Raw genomic sequence first — 20,228 nt, forward strand, 5'->3', positions numbered from 1 at the left:
ATTTGAGGAAAGTTTGTGCCATCCCAGAGCCAGTGTAGATTTTCTCTAAATGAAAAGCAGAAGGTGGGTAAAGAACTTCTTGGTTTATGTTTGTGCATAAGATTTAGGAGAGACAGAAAGAGTTTGAGAATCTCGTGGTGATTGAACTAAGGTTATTCTGGTATTAGGCTGCAATTTGATGATGGAATGCTATACTCATATATAACTTGGTCTAAATTTACATACCTAATTGGCTGTACTGGCATGAATGAATAGGTGGGATGGAGTCTATATGGGCCCTCAAAGCCTAAAATATTTATCCTCTGTTCCTTCATAGAAATAGTTTGCTAATTCCTGGTGTAGAAGGTCACATAGGCATGTCTGAGAGGAAAAAGTTACAACTGAGAGCCTAAAATGTCCCAGCACTTGCTCACTCAGCACTGCATTTAGTCCCAACAACCCTGCAGGATGAGAGGCATTTCCCCATTTTCACAGGAAAAAGAACTGGTTCCTAGGATTCAGTCAAGCCCACATCAATCCAAACCAGTGTGAGCCAAAGTCCTTTTATTTCTTTTGACAATATTTCTTCCTTCTGGGTCTGCACTGCTGACAAAGGGTCCAATTTCTGGATCAAAGTAGAATGGGATGTGGTCCAAGGTAAAGAATACCAACAACAAGCATTCAAGCAAAAGGAGCCATGAAGAATAGAAGGCGAGGTCCTGGACCCATGTGAGAAATAAGGACACTGGAATCTTGGTGAAGCAGGAAGCAATAAATAGAATGTGAGTTCAGAGGCCCAGGGGTGAAAGCAGGCTAGGGCTGAAAGGCAGAGGAGGACACATTTGGAGTTCTGGGTGCTCCAGCTTCTACCCAGGCCACAATCAGTGCATGCCCAGACATTAAAAGGGTCCTTCTGTTATTAGTGTCCTAAAGGCTAATTGGCATGTCGGGAATCCAGTTCTGATTACTGCAAGAGACATTTTCTTGACTATAACTATATATTTTCCCATCATCTTTGTTGATTTCACCTTCAGATAACTGAAGCTGCCCCTGAGATAGGGCAACTGCTCTGTCCTGGCATCAGTGGAGACCTGCACCTTAGCAATTTCACTGTGAATTCAAGGGCAGGAACTGAACTTTGGAGTTTGAGGGAATGGTCCATTCATCAGTTTATCTAGAGGTGATCGGGATTAATTGGTCAATTCAGTAGGACTGATTAATCCTACTGTAAATTTATAGCAGAGAGGAATGAAATATTTGTGCCCATCAGTTACGATACAGATGTCCTGACCTTCAGGATGTTGTGTCTGCTTTGTATCCACTAGACTGCATGTAGACCCTCCCTTCTATAACTTCACCCTGCGTATCATTCTAAAATGCCCGATAAATGAGGCCTCTGGAGGTGGTCTTGAGTTCACACTCTTGTTTCTTTACTTTCAAGCCCTATAACTTGGACAAGTTATTTTATTTATTTATTTATTTATTTATTTATTTATTTTTGGTGCAGAGTCTCAAGCTGTCATCCTGGATAGAGTGCCATTGCGTCCTCATACCTGACAGGAACCTCCAACGCTTGGGTTCAAGTGATCCTCTTGACTTAGCTTTTTGTATTTTTAGTAGAGACGGGGTCTCACTCTTGCTCAGGCTGGTCTCAAACCCATGACCTCAGCCTCAGCCTCAGCCTTCCAGAGTGTTAGGATTATAGGTGTGAGCCACTGTGCCTGGTCCTACTCTTTTTTTTTTTTTTTTTAAAGGATTAAGTCTCACTCTGTCACTCAGGCTAGAGTGTATTGGTGCAATTATAGCTCACTGTAGCCTTGAACTCCTGGGCTACAGAAATCCTCCTGCCTCAGCCTCCTGAGTAGTTGGGACTTTAGGCATGTGCCACCATGCCCAGCTAATATTTCATATTTTTTGTAGAGATGGGATCTCCCTATGTTGCCCAGGCTAGTCTCAGACTTCTGGCATCAAAGGATCCTCACTTAGGATATAATAATCTCTGATAGTGACTATTTTTTACAATATTCTTATAAAACTCTGAAAATAGAGCAAAACTTTTTTGAACTTGTCTCAGAATTACAGAGTGTCTGTCCCATGTGTCTGGCCGCAAAGATATGCTTATCTCCCATCTAGATGAATAATAGCAACGAGCTAATGCACTCAGGGAGGGTCGTTTGCCGCGTATTGTGTCTAATCTCCAAAATGGTTATGAAAAGTAATTGCTGTAATCTCCCCCCCCTTTTTTTTTTTGGAGACACAGTCTTATTATGTCGCCCTTGGTAGAGTGCTGTGGAGTCATAGCTCACAGCAACCTCAAACTCTTGGGCTTAAGCGATTCTCTTGCCTCAGCCTCCCAAGTAGCTGGGGCTACAGGCGCCCACCACAACACCCAGCGATTTTCTTGTTGCAGTTGTCATTGTTGTTTAGCTGGCCCAGGAGGGGCTTGAACCTACCAGCCTTAGTGTGTGTGGCTGGCGCCGTAACCACTGTGCTATGGGCACCGAGACAAATCTCTCCTTTCTTATGTGTGGAAATGAAACTCAGAAGTTAGAGGCTATATACTAAAAATGCTAACAATTTTTAGCAATTGAGATTACAGAGGGTTTTTAACTTTTTTTTACATTATTTTATAATCTATTTTATAAAATGTAATAGTATTATCTATTTTATAGTAAACATATCATTTTTATGATCAGAAATATAAAGCCTATTAACAATATAAATGTTTAACATTTATTGTATAAATTTGCAATCTACCCCGGCCAACAAGTGGGGTAGATTGGTTTTGAACATGTCTCTCTTAGTAAAGCCCATGTTCATTCTTTCTATCCTGAACTGAATAACTATTGATTGATTGTGTCTGGTGCCACATGCCAGGCACTGTCCTGGGAGCAGGGGAAGCAGCAACTAAACCAGGCAGGAACATCTGCTCTCCTGAAGAGAATGCAGGGACTAGAAAAACAATAAGTAATGAACAAACACTCCCTTCCTTCACCTCACCTCCGTCCACCCTACCCCTCTGTCCCCCACTGAGTGTGAACACTTGCTCTGAGCGTGAGATCCAGAGGGCAAAGGCCTTTCAGATGGCATTTGAACTGAACAAGGAGGGACAAGAGGAAGTGTGCTGAGAAAAGGATTCTACTCAGAGGGACCAGCAATCCCTTGCTCCTGGGGTCCTCTTGATCTGCATGTGGTTCTCATCATCCATCAGATGGTGGTCAAGTCTATGCAGAAAAATCAGGGTGAGGAGGATAAGGAAACATGAGTGAGGGAGGATTTACCTAGACCTGTGACCAATGGTGACTGCACCGTGGGATCCAATTTTTTAACACGGAATGTCAAACAAAAGAGTAGTTTCCATTGTACAAAATGCTTTCGTGGCTGTCATGAGAGTAACAACGACAACAACAAAGTATCATATTTAGCATTTTTTCTAATTTATCTGCAACGAGCTTAAGAATGCTTATGAAGAATCTGGTAGACTCTAAATATATTTTAAATAAATTAGTTACAAGTGTACTATTCAAACCTTTTTGTCTTCTTTGTATTACAAGTAAAATCTAAATGCTGAGAGCCATACAACTGAGTAAGTTGACTGGCATGCTAAGAACAAAACCCAATTTCTGAATTAATGCGTATTAAGAAGGACCAAACCAAAAAATATTAGTTGTTAAAAAACTTGAGTAGGCATACTCATTAGTGCAACTCCGAGCTTCCTCTGAAGTCTCTTACGCTACCGACTAAATCTTGCTCTATTATACAACATTTATGATTTATTTTAGTCTTCCCGAAAGGATATATGGGAAAAAATGTTGATGAATTAAAAAAAGAAAGCTTAAAGGACTCACAGAGCAGCCATTGTGTCAGGCAAACATCATATTAGCCTATACCCATTTGCAAGGTTCAAATTTGAATACTTTGATGTTTGCTATTTTCAAATCTTGAATCTGTTTTGTATTTGCAAATCTAGAATCTGTTTTTCTGCAACTACATAATAGTGCATATTAAATTCTTCCATATGCCTTCACCCCCACATGATTTTCACACACTGAGTATGGCTTGCCTTCCTGGCTCCAACTCACAACAATTTACCACAAAATGAATGTGACCAGCCTTAAGGAACAAGATGTCAACATCATGGCAGTGACATGATATAAAGAAACACCAACATGTACATGAAGCTGTACATACGTGATTGAGAGATGGTAAAGTTTATGGAAAACATCTTTTTCCATGGGACGTATCCGGTCTTTTATTTGACACCAAACATTAAAATTACAATAGCACAAAGCCATTGTCACCTAGAAGATTAGGGCCTGAAAATACTTCAAAGTGCATATTTTAGTGTTCTCAACAGAGTCATAAGGGAAAATCCTGGGTATCTCATGTGTTTAAACAAAATAATAAGCTTCAAGAAGAATTTTATCCTGGTAAAGATGACTTCCAATTCTTGGTAATAAGAAATGGCAGAGAATATCACTTGTTCATTCCTATATGCAAAACCATTCGGAGTGGGTATGGAGATGTCCTTATCTGTGGACTGTCAATTAATTTGCCCCACTTTATTTAGTGTTTAAATTATTTGAACCATCTAATTGAAATATCAAAAAGTACTTCCTTTATCCTCGTCACTCTCTATCCTCCTACATTCTAGAGGAAGCCAAATATCCTAATATTTATGTGTTTTGAGGCTTTCAAGGACTACCTGTATGAAAATCACGCCAATGGCGAATTTTCCAATGCCCTACTCCACTCGGCACCTTGCCACGGCTTGCCCAGTGGGTGGCTCTCTCTTGGAAGTGCCAGCAGAACAACAGTCAATCCTTGTAAACTCCATGTTCCCCTCCATTCAAAGGATACTGGAGAATGGTGGGTGTGGAAGGTACTCAGCTACTATCCCTCCCAGCCCCTTCTCTCTTAAAATTCTCTTTTCCCTTGCTCAGCTGGAGAGATCTATTGAAATCAGGGAAAGGCAAGCAAAACTTTCTTTCTTTCCAGGATTTGGGGAGATCCACCATCTCCTGCTACCTGGTTGTCTTCCCATGGTGACTGGGATAGAGGGTAGTGTTGGACACAAAACACCTGGCTCTTGAAGTGGTGTTTCTCCATTGATTCTGTAGCTGGCTCCTGCTGCCAGACAGGCTATAGGCTATAGTAGTACCTTTTCCCCTCCTCTTTGAGCCTTAGCAAAATTACCCATAGCAGGAGAAAGCACTTACCTGATATCTGATATCTTACTGATATTTGATATCTGACTTCTTACTGGTATCTTATTACTCTAGTGTAATGGCTACCACTCTAGGAGTTTTGCAGGGAGAGCTCTGGGGTGTGAGGAGGCACTTTTGAGCCATTCAGCTGTGGAAAGTAGATGCCTTTCCAGTGTGGCTGCAGGGATTGAAGCCAGGAGTAAATTTGGGATGAGAGCGTGGCCCCTGCCCTTGCTCTGGGGGGGAGAGGGGGGAGATGAGCTGCAATGTCTGCAAACAGCAGCTGAAAATATTCAAAGTCTGAAGACACTGTTGCTGTTTGGAAGTGAGCCAACCTCCATGCATGGATTTGCACCTGTTTATCTGAAGAATCTTAAAATGATAATCCCAAGAGAGAAGAAATATTTCTGTGGTCGAATGAGTCAGGATTTGTGTGTGGTTTCTCTTTTTTCTTTTCCTTTTAGCCAGTTAAACAAGCTTCACTTTTCTCTTGCTTCAGTTATAAAGCGTCTCATTTAATTCATTAATGTTTCTTTATGCAGCTGGAAGCTTAATAAGTGGTGATCTCAGCATCAAATTTGCATATCTAAAAACACTGCTTACTCAGACCTGGGCCCTAAAAAAAGCAGCAGTGAGAGTTAATCATTTCTGAGGAGGTGATCAGACTGAGGACATCCCCTACTAATAGACATGGTGACAGACTCCAGAAGTCTCCTGAGTCTGTGCCTTTCCTCCCCAGCACATGGAATTTTCAGTTGAGAGGGCTGAGCTGTGCAGCTGGACAGAGTCTGACAAGGGCCAAACATTCTCAAGCCTTAGCCTGGCCAGCTCCTACGAATTTCTAGAATAGTACAAATGGAGAACCAAAACTATTTGCTCACAGCTGGCACTAGGGCTCAGGCATCTTCGCTGGTTGCAAATGGTCTGCCAAAGCTAGAAAAGGAATCCATTTCATCGGTAGCTTAGATTACTGAATAAGTAAGCTCCAAGTTAAGCCGTTTAAAACAACCATCCTAAAAATTAACCAAATAGCTATGTTACTTTAAAATGGTGCCCGGCACATAGTAGGTAATCAATAAATATGTGTCACATGAAAGAATAAAGCTGTCTTAACTGATGTGTATGAGATGAGCAGGGAGACGACAGAAGACTGGGAGGGCTATGGGATTAAATGCCTGTGGTTTGAGGGTCTGCTCATTCCAGCCCGCGTGACACCAGCATCCGTTCAGTTCCTCCATCCTCGTTTGCAGCAGTGATTTTGGACTCCCTCTCCTATGCTACCTTGCAATCTTTCAGCAAGTCCTGCTAAGTCCACCTTCAAAATATAACCGGATTTGCCCACTTTCTCCATGTCCACTGTCGCAGGCGACTCTAGTCTCCTAACAGTCTCCCTGCAGCCACTTGCACCATCAGCACCACATGGAGCTCCCTGTTACTTCTCCGCTTGCCACCCTCCAGTGGAGTTCCTTCATCAGGGTCTACGTCCTTCTGATCTGCCTCCTTCTCTCACCTCTTCGCTTGCCAGTACACCTCAGACACAGGGGCTTGCTTTACTCCCTGGAACGTGCCTTGTGGCCTCTGCTGCTTCCTGGGCTGTGAACGCTGTTTGCATGTCTTGCTGCTACTTCTCTCTCGGGTCACAGCCAAACGTCATCTCCTTAGAGATGCCCTCCCCGCCTCCTTGGCCACTACCCCCTTCATGGAGCCGCCACACTGTGCCCCCTGCAGAGTGCTCCCATCTGGCGTTCTCTGTTCCTGTGGGTACTGGCTCCGTCCAGCAGAGGTACGTACCCCCAGCACCCAGTCTGGTCTCAGCTAACTGTTGGGTGAATGGGATGGATGTTGCTTTTCCCCTGACATTTTATTTTATCTGGATTGTGACCAAAGAAATGTCAGGAAGGTGTCTTACTTAGCACACAGCACTTGCTAAGACACTGAGATCATCGCCCCTATCCCTCCGCTTTGGGATGGCGAAGTAGAAGCTGGAGTTCCAGGTGACTTACCCAGCGTCACTCAGCGGGTCAGGGGCACAGTCCAGAATAAAACCAGGCCTCATGATTCCGTCTGGCTCCCACTCCACAAAAATTATGGACAGAGCCAGGCTCCAAGACAATTAGATTTTGTAGCTGAGGGAACCGTAAAACGGAATGTATGATGAAAGGTGGAAGGAAAGTTAGGGAAGAAAACACAAGATCTCTTAAAATAAAAAATCCACAGGGGAGTGTGGAAAGATCCTGTAATAAGTAAAAGAGGCTGGCGGGGAGTGGGGGGGAGTAGCCGTTACTCTCGGCCCTAGAGGTAAGGAGTACAGTCCCATGGGCTCTGCGCCAGTGCCCTGCGACAGGCAGTGTGTTTGCAGGAAGAGTGTGGTGGCTGCTGCGGGACTGCAGAGATGGGAGGTGCTGAGCAGGCTTTGGGGGTCCAGGGGGGACACCCTGCCTGTAGACATTCACATTCACCTCCAGAAGGCTGTTCTGGCCAAATGCAGACTTTTATGGGGTTGGCTTCAGCCCTGACAGCCAGTTAGAGAGTCTTGATGGAAGTCCTCGGAATTCTGGTTGATCTTAGGTTATACCAAACCTGTAATGAACTTAAATTGGGGTCCAGTGCTGAGCAGGAAAGACTTCTAAATCTAAGTCATCTCCTCTTTCCCCCAAAGTCGTGCCCATCTAACTTGGCAAGTAAGTGACAATTCAGGCAGAAAGCGACTCAGGCAATGGTGCAGGGGAGAGAGGGCCAGCTGTTGGCTAGTGCTATGTACCATGGGCTGTCCACACACACACACACACACACACACACACACACACACACACCCTGTTCTCTATATGGGCTCCCACCTGTAAGAGATTATGTCTGACCTTTGAAGGCTCTCAAACAGGCTAGAAAGAGGTCATCTTTGGTCTCTGGGGTGGAATCCTCAAATCTGTGGTTAAATTTGAAGGAAATCCAGGATTAGGTTGGAGAGCAAAGTCAACGGAAAAAGTCAAGGTCAAGGGTTCTCAGGTATTAATATCAAGGATGGGTACAGTGAGAGGACTCAAAAGGACAGAATGTAATTAATGAAAAGACTCTGCTTTATATGAATGGATCTTGGGGAGATGAGAAGATTGCTCTTCTCTGGGGGTTCCAGCAATCAGTCTACTTCAGTTGAGTTTTAACTCATTCTATGTGGGGTGCACTCCAGATAAAAATAATATCAAGCAAGCAAAAAACCTTTGCAAAGGGAAGGGAAGGGAAAAGAAAGGATGGGAAGGGCCCCATTGTAGTAGTATTGTTTAATTTACATACCAACCCGCAGAGACCCCAGAGGAATTTTCTGGAGATGAGCATCTCATGATGCTGGCACCTGGCTTATGTTTTAGTGGAAAAATGTTTGGAGTACAATAGAACTTCCTTTAACTTATGCACTGGTTGCTAATGATCACTGCTGTTAGTTAAATTTCAATTTGATTAATAGAAGATGAATGTCTCTAATAAACTGGGGGCAGGGCAAAAAGTTAAAGAGTAATTGCTTTGTGGGAAGAGGAGGTGCTTGACCTCCTGAGAGCTTCCCCGTCTTGCCCTACTCCCTTCACTAGTGCAAACTGGAGAAGGTACAAGGTGGAAGGGTCAAATTCATGCTACCTACGTAGATTCTTTAATTTTATATTATTATTTTACTGAAAAGGACATTAAATCACATACAAATACCAAGGCAAGTCAAGAGAGATCACAGAAAAAAAGAAAAGCCTTAAATGATATACACCTTTCATGGGCACTTTTCTCTTTGAATAAGAGGCCTTGCATTCTCATTTTTCTCTGGGCCCCACAAATTCTGTAGCTGACCCTGTCTCAGCATCTTCATCCCCACCCCCACTGCCACCTCCTCTGGTCTAGGCCCAAAGCTGCCTCAGGGAGAGGCCCGCAGCCTCCTCACCACCTCTCTGCCTCCCATCTCAGTGCCCTTCTGCCCCCTGTGTTCTCCAGTTTGCCAAAGTAATCTTCAAACATGCAAAGTCTGCTGGGGTCTTCTCTGCCCTGTGGAGACTGCATTACTGAAGCTTCAGCAACCTGCCTTCCAGTCTAGCAAGTGCTTGTGCGACGGCCTGGCCTGGCTCCAGCTCTATCAGTCCCCGTGCTTTCTGTGCTCTAGTCATGGAAGGCGTCACTCACTCCCTGCGCATGGCAGGTTCTCCCGAGCTGGGTCCCAACACCCTGCTCCTTCGCTGCCTTGTAAGTGCTCAATCCATGCATTTCAGCTAGGGACCCTACCTGGAATTACCTTCTTTGCTCCAGGCAGGGTTAGGCACTTGCCCCTTCTTTTCTCTATACTGGCCTTTGAGTGTTCCTGTCGTAGCATATAGTATATAACATCGTAGTATAGAGAGTTTTTTTGTTGTTGTTTATTTGTTTTTGTATTTCTTTCTCATTCTGAGTCTATGAGCAACTCAAAGGAAAATTTTGTTTCTTTTCTCTTCATATGTACTAATTAATTTATTTGAATACTATTTGGTAGGTATCTCCTATGTCCTAGGCATTTTTAGGTTGAGAATACAATAGAGAACAACAAAAACCACAAGTAGCCCCTACATTTTTTATGTGTTGTGTCATTGCACTTTATTTTTCTTAAGTTAATTTTTATTAAATCATAATTGTATACATTTATGGGGTACAATGTGATGATTTGAAATACAATGTGGAATGTTTAAATCAAACTGATTGGTCCCTCAGTTGATAGAGCTACAGTTGAGTTGTGGAGACAGAACCTTGAGAAGAGAGTGGACTAGATGCATTTTAACCAAGGTGGCTGAAGGGAGCTTTGAAGGCAGCTTCACAGAGGCTGCGTTCCTGAGATGGCTGAGACCTGATAGGCAAGCAGGTGTCCACTACGCAGGGCCTGAGGAGGGATTCCAGGAGGAGGGAACAGCACTCTAAAGGTTACACGGTGGGAGGAGTCCTTGAAGGGATTACTGGGAGACCTGAGAGCTGAGAGCCTGATGGGGATAGAATGGGAAATGAGGTTGGAGAGGTGGGTGGGTCCAGAATCTGTACAACACAAACCCAAACAACCAGGCAGAATTTAAGCATACTTCCCAGTGGTAAAATTAACAAGTATCTGAATAATACAAGCCAGGATGAGATGTGTGACATCAGAGCTCCTATAGAAAGCTGGGGAACGTCTTTCTGGAGGCCCATTTGTCAATACGTATTACAAGCTTTCCAGTAATACTGTGTGACACAAGAGTTCTACTTCTAGGAACTTATTCATACTAAGGAAATAATCAGAAGAGGGCACCAGGATAGTGTTCTGTAAGACTTCGCACAGAATAGAATTATAGAATTCCATAAATGCAAAGTTGTTACTTTTTTTTAATTCTTAAAGGAATTTCTCTTAATATGCAAATTAATTTATCTGAATAGAGTTTTCCTGCCCATATCTTTAACAAAGTGCTGTAATCTCACAACTTGTTTTTGTGGGGTAGGGGCACATTCCCTTGTGCTTTAGTTCTTTGGAGCTGTTGTAACAAATGCCATAAATTGAGGACTTGAAAACAATGGAAATTTATTTTTCACTGTTCTGAAAGCTGGGAAGTCCAAGATCAAGAGATGGGCAGATACGGTGTCTGGTCTATAGGAATGGTGCCTTCTCACTGTGTCCTCATATGGTGGAAGGGGTGAACAGGTTTCCTAGAGTCTGTGTTATAAGGGCCCTAATTTTTTTTATGACCTAATCGCTTCCCCAAAGGCTCCACCTGCTAATATTATCATCTTGGAAATTAGAATTTCAACATATGAATTTTTTAGGGGGTCACAAATATTCAGATCCTAGCACCTCCATTTCATTGAAATAATCCCATAATTTAATGCCACTGGAAAGGCAAGGTAAGGCAATGTCAAATCACTTGCCTCCTTTGGGTAGCTGTGGCTTGATGGCCTTACTCTTCACTACAAATATGTCACTGTCTGGTCAGTATCTGAGTTGATTCCTAATACGTTAAGGTCATTTATTAAGAATACAGCATAACAAAAAATTAAATGAATCCAATCAAACCAGTTGTCACAGGAGATCTTGTTATTTAAAATTCTGTTTGAGCTGGTGGGAATGCAAACTAATACGTTCCTTTTGGAAAGACATCTGGAGAACACTTAGAGAACTAAAAATAGACCTGCCATTTGATCCTATAATTCCTCTACTAGGTATATATCCAGAAGACCAAAATCACACTACAACAAAGATATTTGTACCAGAATGTTTATTGCAGCCCAATTCATAATTGCTAGGTCATTGAAGAAGCCCAAGTGTCCACTGACTCACAAATGGATCAATAAATTGTGGTACATGTACACCATAGAATATTATGCAGCCTTAAAGAAAGATGGAGACTTTACCTCCTTCATGTTTACATGGATGTAGCTGGAATAAATTCTTCTTAGCAAAGTATCTCAAGAATGGAAGAAAAAGTATCCAATGTGCTCATCCCTACTATGAAACTAATTTATAGCTTTCATATGAAAGCTATAACCTAATTATAGCCTAAGAATATGGGGAAAGGAGAGAGGGAGGGGAGGAGAGGGGGGAGGATGAATGGAGGGAGGGTGATTGGTGAGATTACGCCCATGGTTTATTCTATAAGGGTACATGTGAATCTTTCTAAATGTAGAATATAAATGTCTTAACACAATAACTAAGAAAATGACATGAAGGCTATATTAACCAGTTTGATGAAAATATTCCAAATTGCATATAGAACCAGCACACTGTACCCCATGACTGGATTAATGTACACAGCTATTATTTAATAAAAAAAAATTCTGTTTGACAGTCACAACTCAAAGTCTATCCAAGGCAAATGTTTAAAGTAATATGATTTTGCAACATGGCAAGTTGGCCACTGGGATGCCTATGGTTGCAAGTGATATGGGTCATGTAATACGCCTCATGCAATGTGGTGCTCTTGGCAGATGGATTAAAAGCCAGCATGTCTACAAATCTGACTTTTAAAAGTGGTTTAAATGTATTTCCTTGCCTTTAATATTACCCACCACTAGCAGATACAACCATGTTAATTTTTTATCATTGCAGAACTCAACAGGGCTCGTAAATGAGCCTAAGTCAACCCTAAGATCCAAGAATATAGGTTCTGTTTGCATCCAACTTTTACGTAACTAGGAAACTGGAGATAAATTAACTTCTCTGAACCTATTTCCTAATTTGTGAGTTGGAGGTAATAATAGTATCATCGCATTAGGTTACTTATGGGGATTAAATGGGCTAATAGAGATAAGGAACTAAGAGCCACGCCTGGCTCACCACAAGCCTTGAACATTAACTCCTATTTATAATAGAAAGGTGCTACAGGAGATAAATATTTTCCAAATTAAAACAGCAGTCCCCAACCTTTTTGGCACCAGGGACTGATTTTATGAAAATTTTTTTTCCCACAGATCAAAGAGGGGTGGTTTGGGGATAATTCCAGTGTACCATTTTTATTGTGTACTTTCTTTTTATTATTATTACATTGTAATACATAAGGAAATACTTAGACAACTCACCATAATGTGGAATCAGTGAGCGACGGGGCGTGACTGTAAATACGGATGAAGCTTTGCTCACTTGCCCAATCCTCATCTCCTGCTGAGTAGGCCTGTTCCTAACAGGTTACAGACCAGTACCAGTCCAGCCGAGGGGTTGGGAACTGCAGAATTAAAAGATGTTTTTAATCCACTGGGAGAAAAATGCTGTTATTGAAAAAAAGGGAGACTAAAGTCTAAGTCTGCCCTTGAACTTCTAGCATCAATCAACCCCATCATTTTATTGCCAGCCAAAAGTGACAGAATCCGAACTGTTGGTTGTTTTCCAGGCATGAAAGGAAGGAGGCCGCTATGGGGATGAAGGCTGCTATGGGGAGGGGTGGCATGGGCTAACAACATTGTCCTCATGGGAAGGCGTGGGGGAGAGTTAGTGTGAGCCATCTGGAAGGAAGCAAACTTTGACTTGACATAAAGGATAAATGGTCACCTTGGAAGAAGTCCTCTGTACTTAGCCGTGATTACATCCACTAACTTCACTGATCTGCTATGAAACCTGAATAATCTGTGTAAACGACCCTGTTCCGACATTGACTAGCACTGTACTGTTATTTCTTCACTTACTCTCCAGCACCTCGTCCCTCATATTTTTATTGATACTGTGCACCCTCCTGGGTTCTTTTCTCCTTACCTAGCCTGGGGCCCAGTCTTTTGTTTCACAGTAACATCCTGGAACACTCTGGATCCTTTGCTACCATGCCCCCAAGACTGGTGACTGAAATGGAGTGAGCAGGTACCTTGAGAATTAACCTACATGTCTGTGTCTTCCAATAAGATGTCAACATTTCCGCAATGATGTTGAAGCTAATATTATTTCAGAGCAACAGCTCTGGAGTCAGTTGGCCTTGGATTCAATTTCTGGCCCTGGCTCTTTAAATATTTCCTTTCCCTTCCCACCCCTCCCCTCCCCTCCCTTCTCCTTCCCTTCCCTTCCCTTCCCTTTCTTTTTTTGCAGTTTTTGGCTGGGCCTCTGGTGTATGGGGTGCCCTCCTCCTTTGAGCCACAGGCGCCACCCTCTTTCTTTTTTTTTTTTAGAGACAGTATCTCCCTCTGTCACCTGGTCTTGAGTGCTGTGGCACAATCATAGCTCTCTGCAACCTCAAAATCCCAGGCTCAAGCAATCTTCCCAGCTCAGCCTCTACAGCGGTGGTTTTCAACCTCCCTAATGCCTCCTAATGCCATGACCCTTTAATACAGTTCTTCATGTTGTGGTGACCCCCAACCATAAAATTATTTTCGTTGCTACTTCATAACTGTAATTTTGCTACTGTTATGAGTTGTAATATAAATATCTGATATGCAGGATGTATTTTCATTGTTACAAAGGGGTCACGAGCCACAGGTTGAGAACCGCTGCTCTAGAGTGACCAGGACTATAGGTGTGCACCACTGTATCTGGCTCATTTTTAAAAAATGTTTTTTAGAGATTAGGTCTGACTATGTTGCCCAGGCTGGTCTTGAACTCCAGGCTCAAGTCGTCCTCCCACCTTGGCCTCCCAAAGTGCTGGGATTGTAGCATGAGCCACTGTGCCCAGTGTGGCTCTGGTATTTGACAGTTACACAGCCTTAGAACGCTTGGCTTCTCTATGTCTCAGTTTGTGCATTTGGCAAATACACTGCACTCTCTGCCAGGCTGGACATCATCCACATCCTCTGCCAGATGTCATTTTATACCTTTCCAGCCTGTCCTGTGACTCAGGAGGCATCAACAGGCTCCCCTTGCCCTCTGGCTTCCGTAAGGGGAGTACCCAGAGGTCAGCTCACACACCGGTGCAGACTTTGAAACATTTTTTTTCTTGCTGTGGTGCCCAGGCCAGCCTCAAACAGACTCAGGTGATTCTCCCTCCTCAGCCTCCTGGGTAGCTGAGACTACAGGTGCCCACCACCGTGCCCAGCTTGGTTCAGATGTTTTCAAACACAGCTCTAACGTCATTACTGTGCAGGACGCCTTCCAGTGGAATAAAATCTAAATGTATTGCCTGTACTTGAGCAGGATCTTACTCCTGATCTGACGGGAGTCTAACTTCTATCTCCTCTCGTTCATCCCGATGTGCCCATGATGACAGACACCCCAGGTTTCTGGCTCACTGTGTCCTGACCATGTTGGGGCTTCTGTTTCTGCTGCTCCCTGCCAGGTCCTGACTGTATATACTGAAACCCTCCCCGTCACTGACGGCCTGCTCGGACGCCTCCAAGGCATTCCCCCACTCACAGACACAGGAGTCGGTCTCTTGCAAAAATGCCCACATCCCTCTATGAATTATCTTTTTTTGGCCTTTATCACTCCCTGCTTGTGTTGTGATTACACGTTTCTCTCTTCCGTGCTGTTCTGTGAGTTCTGTGGGGGGGAGCGTCCTTACTTTACCCATCCTGTGTCCCATTACTTGTCCCCAAAGGCTACTTAGGAAACACCTCCTGATTGACATGTGTGGGTTTTGTTGGCAGGTCAAGATTGCACGATGTTTCTAAGAGTGATGCAAGCTGGCAATGTGGATTTCCCACACACATTGCTTTTTAATAAGCTCTTCTTTGAGGGCTCTTCAGCTTTATGACTAAATGTTACATTTCTGTACAGTACTGCTCAGGTGGGGGAATGGGGGAAGGATCAGTAAATTCATGTTTAATCTCTCTCCTGGATCATTACTACTTACAGCTCATGACAAAACATTATCTACAATGGCTCACTAGGGGAAACCCTGCGTGAACGATGATCTTCCAGAACAGATGGCAGGCCCAGAGGAAGAGAGAAATGTTCACCCCTGCCTGCCAGCCAGGATAGCAGAACACATTCTCTACACTGATATCTTTGATTCACTTTGAACATCAGGATGCACTACGATGAATTAGTGATAAGGATTCAGTGATAAACTCAGCCTCAATCTGTTGAACTTGAACTGTGTTCCAGCACTGCCATGTGCTATGGAGAATACCACGAACTTAAGGCAGGGTCTCTAACCCTCATTTACTGCTCAAGTTTGTGTGGGACGAAAGATCTGAACCAGGGGTAGGGAACCTGAGGCCTTAAGGCCATATGTGGCCTTCTAGGTCCTTAAGTGGCCTTTTGACTGAATCCCAATTTTAGGGAACAAATGCTTTTAGTTTTATTAATACATTTTTCTTTAGCTAATATTATTTTAATAAAAATACTATTTTTATTTTATTTTCAAAATGAATGCATTTTAAATACCAAAGAATAAAATAAATTTCAAGAAAATCATCTTCCCAGATTGACTGGCACAGTCAGGATATTAGTGAACCTTAAGGTTTACCAAATTGACGGCTGCTACGCTCATGATTTAGTTCTAACTTCCCCACTCGATTGGTGCCACTACCATCTGAGGCTGGGTGGGAGGGTTGACAGGTGCCACGCACTCCTCTTACCAGTTGTTGACAGTGATGCACTGGGTTTCTGTCTGAAGTGCAATTTGTGAACAGTTGTACAGCTAGACAGTACTTTTTAATTTCGTCTGCTTAACAGCCCATCATGTCAAAGAAGACCGAGAGAATGCTGAAGAAAGAAACAAAATTTTTGATGAGGATTGGGAATTGCAATATTATCTTTTTTTTTTTTTTTTTTGCTGAATGTCATGAAAAGTTTCCCTACCCCCGATCATCCCCAGTGAGGAGTTGTATGTATGACTTCATTGTCTGCCAACTTTCTTCCCTAAAGCCATTCATGAGTCTAAAGCATTTTAATCCAAGGTGAGGTTGCATTACATGAGACAGATTCTCCATGCTAGAGTTAATTCTCTGGGAAGAAATATGGTTCTTTTAATGTAGGCTGGGATAAAAGATAGCTTAGTGTGGACTTTGAAATGGGCCAAACGTTTCATCTCTTATGAAGAGACTACCTGCCTTCCTAACTCCAGACTGGCCCTTTACTTCTCCCGCTCATCTCAGAAACTCACAAGGACGTTGTTGGTGGTGGCCGTTTGAGGGAAGTGCCCAGAATGGTCGTGGATCTTTCAGATGACCGACTGCAGAGGCCCAGGCGGCCTGCTGTGGTTGCTGCTGGCAGGAGAAAGGAGCAGGTTGGATTATCAAACACCCAGCAAGGGCGTCCTCCTTTCCCCTGAACATCTATTTAACTGGTGTTTAAAATTAGATCACATAGCCTGTGACTAGGGGAAGAGGAAATGAAATTTCACAGTGTTTAAATGTCAGTTACGCTACTGGTAACTGTTTGATTCTCCCTGTTCTTGCCTGTTTTCCCAGCAACTTAGTTCTCTGGGTGGTTGGGAGCAGGCTAAAAACAGGTTAAAGTGCTTAGTAAAGAGAGAACACACAGTGGGCCCGCGCAGATAGTAAGTACTAAGTGGAAGGTTTCTCACTTATGACCCTCTGTCTCGACCAACCTATTAATTCCTTGAGCGGAATCATATTTGAATCTTTTTTATTAAAATCTGGTTACAAACATAAATAAATTTTTCACTTCTATTATGTCTTTGATAGTATCTGATAACATATCATAAAAAAGTAATTTTTAATATTAACTGCTATAAGTTAGTCCTCTTCCTTTCTTACACCCATGAATTTATTGTGACTACCCCTAAGTCTGGCGCTAGTTGGGTGAGAAAGGGAACCCCACCTCCGTCTAGGTACCAGCAGAGCTCACCTGTTCAGGGCTGCATTCAAGCAGCTTGGGGGAGCCTTGGTGCCCCACATGTATGAAGATTTTTTTTTGTCACAGATGAACAGACACCAACTTTTGCAGCTGCTCTCATGGCCTTGTCTGAAGGGAAAGCCATTCTAAAATTAGAATGGAAGGGAACAAATGGTTTGCCTGATCGACTATTTTGAGGTGCAGGAGACTAGCGGGTTCAGAAAGGGAAGTATGCTCTCCAGTGGGATGAGGAGCATATCAAATTTGGGAACGTTTTGGGGTATGATTTTTCCCAAAAGGCTCAGTTGCTCAAGTTCACAGCTCTGTGTCACCTGCAGAGATTAGGTTGAATGTGTAAAATTAGCAAGACTGGACACCACCTAATGTTTTAAAGATTTACACGATGCTTCCTGTTTATAGCGAAGTCCTCAGTGCCTTAGGGACACAATTTTAAAAGTTTTCAGAGTAAACCACAGGCTGCTACAATGGTGTCAGCAGCCTTCAAGTTCACCAGCTCTTCCACCTCTTCCAGGGATGTTTAGCTTTCAAGGTGTTGGTACAAACTGGGCATTGGCCCAGTGCATGATGCCAGCAGGGCCTGCGAACTCACAGCCTAATGCCTTAGCTAGGAGTCCCTGTGCTCTCTGTGAGCTTCCAGTCTTCCCTTCTCTCTTGGTAGACTGGAGATGATCAACACAAGGGTAACTCATCAAACAGCAGAATCAGAAATACTCCATTCGAGTAGACTTGAGATTCCATACGGAAGCTCCTAGCACTGTGTCTAGAACCACTGTTAGTTATTTTTAATGTATGTTCTTCTATAGGATTTTCAATAGTCATAGATGTAATTACAACTGTATATATAGTTGTACCTTTGGCTTTTTCACTTCTTTCAAAGTAATTTCATTCATATTATATTCATTATATCTATTAAAATACTTTGTCGCAAAAATGCTCATATTTAAAAATGTGAATATCACAGAAATGTGTAAAGTAAAAAAACAAAGCCCCCCCTTCCTCCTACCCCCAAGAGGTACCAGATCTGTGTCTCTTCTAGAATTTTTTATCTTTGAGAAGGGATGTACACATGAACGTCTGTGTGTACGTATGCTCTTACGCATGCTTGGGGATAGAATTCCTGTTTTCTTCCATCCCCCCTTTCCTTCCTGACAGATCTCTCTGTGTTGCCCAGGCTAGTTTCAAACTCTTGGCCTCAAGTGACTGTCCCAATGCTTCCAATAAAATGGAAGAGGACAGCTTATCCCAATTTGAAACAGAAATGAGAAGAGCAGCTCATCTTATGTTAATGAATTCGCTCCATTTCCCAGAGATTTCAGCCATAACCATGAACATCCCTCCAACAGCCTGAAATACCTGATAAAGCCCTAAGCTGCCACCATCTGGTGGAAGGTGCTTGTTCCTGTTCTGCTCTCCAGTAAGTGTACTTTTCGTATCTCCAATGCTAGAGGCCTTTGACAATTTCCTCTTTTTTGAAATGAAAGCTCAAATCCAAAATCGTACTGTAAACACCTCAAACCTGCCTTGCCTGTGGCCATTTTTCACCAGATGAATAGATGTTGGCGCAGCTCACTATGACCCTGCTGTTGGGTTCTGGAAAGCAGGGTTCAGCAACCACCCGCCGTCTGGCTAGCCACTGGATTACTTACTTGAGAGGCTTCCAGTTAAAAGGTAAGAAATTCAACTCAAACTGGCTCACATCCAAACTTGGGATTTATTTGCTCCTGTAACTGGAAGTCAGGCTTTGGAGTTTGCCCTCGGAGCCTCCAAGCACTCCTTACAACTGCACGTGAGGCTACAGTTACATCAAAATTAGAAGTTTATTAAGAATTAAGGAAAATCTGGAAAGTATGCATCTTGGAATAGGATTATAGATAGGAAGACTATGTAAATTAGAAAAAGAAGCAAACAGAACTCGTAGACATGAAATGAAAAACAGAAATAAAATCTCACAGGCTGAAGAATTAGTGAACCCAAATGCAGCAGAGAGAGAAGAAGAGACGGAAAACCCAGTGGGGATGTTCAGAGCCACGTGAGACAGGACAGGTGCGTCCGCGGCACATGGAAGTGGAGGTCTGGATGGAGAGGGGACCGTGAGGGTGGGGAAGAGAAGGGAGCTGGAGGGATGAGCGCTGAGAGTTCCCCCCAGCTGGTGAGGAACACTGATCCACACTGCACAGGACAGAGGGAAGAGCAGCAATGACGAAGGAGCCGGGGTGACAGAGGACCCCCTTCAAAGGAACAAAATTAGGCTGCTGACTGTTACACAGCACCTTTGAAATCTTCCTGCATAGACTGAAAACCTTTCCATAGTTTCCCATCAGCTCTGGACAGAGGCCCAAATAGTTGACACGACCTCCATGTCATGGACTAGCCTTCTCCAGGAGCCACCGTCCCGCAGCAGTCTGAGTCTGCAACTTTCTTTCAGTGTCTCCTAAACTGCTATCTTCCTTCCTGTCTGGGGACTTCAGGCACGACATTCTCTCTGTCTGAAATATCTCCCACTTCTCTCTTCCTTTAACGAAGTCAGCTACTACTTAAGCTTCAGGACTCAGATCAAACGTCCTTTCTTGGGAAGTGGAGTGGACATTTGTTAGCTTTGCTGCCCACCATCTGACCTCTGCTTTCCACTGAAGGGGGTTCTCAGAAATTATACCTTTCGGGAATGGTGCCTGTGGCTCAAGTGGCTAAGGCACCAGCCCATGCACCTAAGGTGGCGGGTTTGAATCCAGCCTGGGCCCAAAACAACAATGACAGCTGCAACCAAAAATTAGCCAGGCATTGTCGTGGGCACCTGTGGTCCCAGCTACTTGGGAGGCTGAGGCCGGAGACTCGCTTGAGCCCAGGAGTTG

Source organism: Otolemur garnettii, unplaced genomic scaffold, assembly GCF_000181295.1.
Source record: "Otolemur garnettii isolate 467f Iridium unplaced genomic scaffold, OtoGar3 scaffold00035, whole genome shotgun sequence".
Taxonomy (NCBI): domain Eukaryota; kingdom Metazoa; phylum Chordata; class Mammalia; order Primates; family Galagidae; genus Otolemur; species Otolemur garnettii.